Below are 4,764 nucleotides of genomic sequence, written 5' to 3'. Positions count from 1 at the left end.
CAAGGAATTTGTCTTTGGTGCAGATGCTCTCAGTGTACATAAAGAAAAATAGAATATATTCATCAAGAATCATAAGGCACAACACTTAGTGATAGCCAATGGTTACTAATAAGCAATCAAATCATACTAGGAAACAAATGAAACAATATAAATTGTAAAGACACAAGCAACATGGCTATAGTCATAAGTGGGAAGAGATAGGTACTAGGAAGGAAGAGAAGAATAATACTAATACAGTCCTAGTAAATAATTGGACAGTGTTGTGGTGATTAGTTGTTTATCAGAGTTATGGCATTCGGAGGGGGGCGGGAACTGTCCTTGTGGATAGTTGTTCTGGTGTGCAGTGCCCTATAGCATCGTTTTGAGGGTAGAAGTTGAAACCATTTATGTGAGGGGTCTGTAGATATTTTCCGGCCCTCTTTTTGACTTGTGCCGTGTGCAGATCCTCAATGGAAGGCAGGTTGGTAGCAAATTGCTTTTTCTGCCGATCTAATTATCCTCTGAAGTCCGTGTCTGTCTTGTTTGGTTGCAGAGCCAAACCAGGCAGTTATGGAGGTGCAGATGACAGACTCAAACATTCCTCTGTAGAACAGAATCAGCAGCTCTTTGGGTCATAAGAATAAATTGGTAGGGAAAGCATCGTTCCCCGCCTTTGCAGAGACCACCCTTGGCAAGTTGCGCAAACACGGCACAATCTCACTGTCTGGCCTGTGGGAAAAAGCAGTTTCTCACACGTGTGCCAGGCTGGGCTGCCAATCAAAACATGCCTGATCCTGTCCGATTCCCCTGTGTTTACCTGCCATTCATCACTTCCCTTGGGAAACTTCAGTCTGCGGTGGGAAGAAGGGATGGGATGGGGGTGCAGGATGTTTAACATTTTTAAGCACAGGTAAGTCCTGAACTTACAACCGTTCGTTTAGTGACGATTTGAAGTGACAACGGCGTCGGGGAAAAAAAATTGACTTAGGGCCATTTTTCACACCTACGACCGTCGCAGCATTCCCACGGTCACGGGATCAAAATTCGCCCACTTGGCAATGAGTTCGTATTTATGACAGTTGCGGAGTCCTGGGTTCCTGTGATGTGTTTTTGCGGCCTTCGGACAAACATCGCAGAAAAGGGAACAAGGTGGAAGTTGAAAGGGGATTAATATGTATAAGCAAATAATATTACCATTATTAGGAATGTGGTGGCTCAGTGGCTAAGACACTGTTGATCAGAAAGGTTGGTAGTTCGGCAGTTTGAATCCCTAGCGCCGTATAACGGAGTGAGATCCCGTTACTTGTCCCAGCTTCTGCCAACCTAGCAGTTCGAAAGCAGGTAAAAATGCAAGTAAAAAAATAGGAACCACCTTTGGTGGGAAGGGAACAGCATCCCATGCGCCTTCGGCGTTTAGTCATGCCGGCCACATGACCACGGAGACAGCGCTGGCTCTTTGGCTTTGAAACAGAGATGAGCATCGCCCCCTAGAGTCGGGAACAACTAGCACAGATGTGCAAGGGGAACCTTTACCTTATTATAGCAATAGCAATTAGACTTATATACCACTTCATAGGGCTTTCAGCCCTCTCCAAGCGGTTTACAGAGTCAGCATATCGCCCTCACAGTCTGGGTCCTCATTTCACCCACTTCGGAAGGATGGAAGGCTGAGTCAACCTTGAGCCGGTGAGATTTGAACCGCCGAACTGCAGCTAACAGTCAGCTAAAGTGGCTGCAGTACTGCACTCTAACCACTGCGCCCCCTCGGCTCTTACATTATTACCATTATTATTATGTATAACATAAATTGACTCAGACGATACACTGTTTGCTAAGCACCAATGTATAGAAAAATGTATAAATAAAATATATAAAAGAAAGAAAAAGGAGCAAAAACGTGTTTTCTATAAACAGGGTCGTGAACAAGAATGTCATGTGAGGGACACAATCAAGGGACAAAGTATAAAACGGGTGATAACAGAAACTTTAGTCCTAGCAATGCTCTAAAAAAAAATTGGGAGGAAAGTCCAAGAATTTGAGGAAAACAAAGACTATCCAGAGTCAACACAGGTTTAATAAAGGTAAGTTTGTGTCTTCTATGAAAAATACAGAGCCACCCAATGACCCCCAGATATTTGAGACTACAGCCCCCATTGTTCCCAGCCATCGTAGCAGAGTAGGAAGTTAGCACTCAACCCCCTTCTAGAAAAATGAAATATTCTACGACAGTGTTTCTCAACCTTGGTGACTTTAAGTCCCGTGGACTTCAACTCCCAGAATTCCCCCAGCCAGCAGAGCTGGCTGGGGGATTCTGGGAGTTGAAGTCCCGTGGACTTAAAGTCACCAAGGTTGAGAAACACTGTTCTAGGACATATTAAAAAGGGGGAATATGTTTCATAAATATTATATTAATGGAGAAACATGTTTTAGGCAGGAAACAGACTCACCTCAATAGCCCACAGCACAGTGGTGGGATTCAAATAATTCAACAACCGGTTCTCTGCCTTAATGACTAACTGGGTAGGCGGGGCTCGGTGGTCATGTGACTGGGTGGGCGTGGCCAACTCAACATCACGCAAGTTGATGGGCGCTTCAACTTAGCTGTGACAATGTAATAAGGGTTAACCAGAGAGGCAGTTTCTGTAAGCAGGGCAATAAAGATCAGGCTAGAAACAACACCAGAATGTTTCCTTCCTGCCTTCCTTACAGGATTAGCCCTGTAAAATGGGAAAAACCAAAAGGAGATTTCTTCTAACAACCGATTCTCCGAACTGCTTAGAAAGTTAACAACCGGTTCTCCCGGATAGGTGCGAACTGGCTGAATCCCACCACTGCCACAGCAGATGTTAAGCACTTAAGAGACAAAGAGATAGCTAAGTCTATTCATAGGCAAATGCCTTCACCCAAGATGCAACAAAGGTGGGATTAGCCCTCTACCCATCTCACCACATGGCACCTGGGAAGATTACATCACCCAGCAAGGCTCAACCAAGCCTGGGACTCAGGACAGCCTACAGAGTTGCCCCTGCATGGCTCCATGGGAGTCTGACAAGCAAGCAGAATTCAAGCTCAAATTCAAACTCCCAGAGAGGGCATAAAACCCAGGCACTCTCCACATCTCTGGCCTTCCCCCCCCCCCCCCCCCCGGACCTCAAACCACGTGGTTCTGTCCATTATCAATAAACCTTCTTTCCAAGCAACTTCCATGAATCCAGTGTCTTTTCCCCTCACTTTGAACAGAACCCAGGATGTTTCTTTCAACAATTGAATGGATGTTGATGTGGCTGAAGTAAAACACCAGAAGTTGTTGAGGTTCCTGGAAGTTCTTCATATCTGGGTCATTTTGGGATTGCTCCTGCAACGTGGAGGAATGTTGGCCTTATTCCGGCTTTCTTTAGTGCTCTCCACTTGATGCTCCATCATCCTCAGCCATCAAAGAGAACGAAGCTCTGTTGAAATCCACTCAACCGCTTTGTTGCCAATGATTGAATTTGTATTTGAATTTGTAGCAAATCCTGCCCTCTGGAGGTTAACGCTTGAAACTACGACTTCTTCCAGCAGGCACCACTATTGCCATTCTAAGCAATTCACACACTAACAAAGGAAGACATCGTACCCCTAGAGAATGCATATTGCGGCCACAATTTCCATGAAATCATAGCTGGCTTGGCAAATCCAGCTGCTGATAGTCCTCGCCTTACAACCATTTGCTTAGTTCAGTTATCACAGACTTCCCCCCGGAATTACTTATGAACTGGCTTTGTATTTGAACGGGAGCATACGTTGCTTAAGAGTCTTTGCAATGGGAATAAATAAACACAGGATCAGAAGATTGAATAAAAAATAGGAAACATGCATGCCGGTGACAATCTTGATCTACTTCTGGATTATGACCCTCTTCCCAAACGTTACTTAATCATTCAATCCCGTTCCGTGCACTTCCCCTCCTTCACAAAAGCTTGATTTGGACTAGACTGCAACTGCGCCAGTGGTGGGATTCAAATAATTTAACAACCGGTTCTCTGCCCTAATGACCAGCTGGGTAGGCGGGGCTCGGTGGTCATGTGACTGGGTGGGCATGGCCAACTCAACATCACTCACATCGATGGGCGCTTCGCCTTAGCTGTTGCAATGTACTAAGGATTAACCAGAGAGGCAGTTTCTGTAAGAGGGCAACAAAGATTAGGCTAGAACCAACACCAGAATGTTTCCTTCCTGCCTTCCTTACAGGATTAGCCCTGTAAAGTGGAAAAAAAACCAAAAGGATATTTCTTCCAACAACCGGATCTCTGAACCTCTTAGAAAGTTACCAACCGGCTCTCCCGAATAGGTGCGAACCGGCTGAATCCCACCACTGAACTTCGCGTAGGTGTCAACGCAGGCTTACATTGCAAAGAGGTCGATGGGCAAAAGGTTGCAGACCTCCCAAAATTTCAACCACGCATTGTGTGGAGATGTGCATGCTGAGCGGTTGATCTGACTTCCTGCTGGGAAAATTTTCAGTGCTTTTGTTGGTTTGAGGACTCCCCAAGCCCAGGGGTGTCAAACTCAAGGCTTGTGGGTTGAATCCATCCTGCGGGGCCATCTCGGTCTACTCGGGGTGAAGATGAAAGATCAGGCCAGTGTAGCTTCAGCCCGGTCTACCACAGTGCAAAAAGGAAACATGGCAGCCGTTTGGGGAGTAGCGTCAAGCTAGTTCACACAGGGGTGGGATTCAGCTGGTTCGGGCGAAGCAGAAGTTCCGGTGAGCATTTGGCCCTGTCCACCCACCCCTGGGCTGTCCTG

The sequence above is a fragment of the Thamnophis sirtalis genome, unplaced genomic scaffold (genome assembly GCF_051295495.1).
Source record: "Thamnophis sirtalis isolate CommonGarterSnake01/CBP01778 unplaced genomic scaffold, rThaSir2_p1.2 scaffold_13, whole genome shotgun sequence".
Taxonomy (NCBI): Eukaryota; Metazoa; Chordata; class Lepidosauria; order Squamata; family Natricidae; genus Thamnophis; species Thamnophis sirtalis.
The sequence above is the reverse complement of the archived record's forward strand: the minus strand, read 5'-3'. Positions refer to the sequence as shown.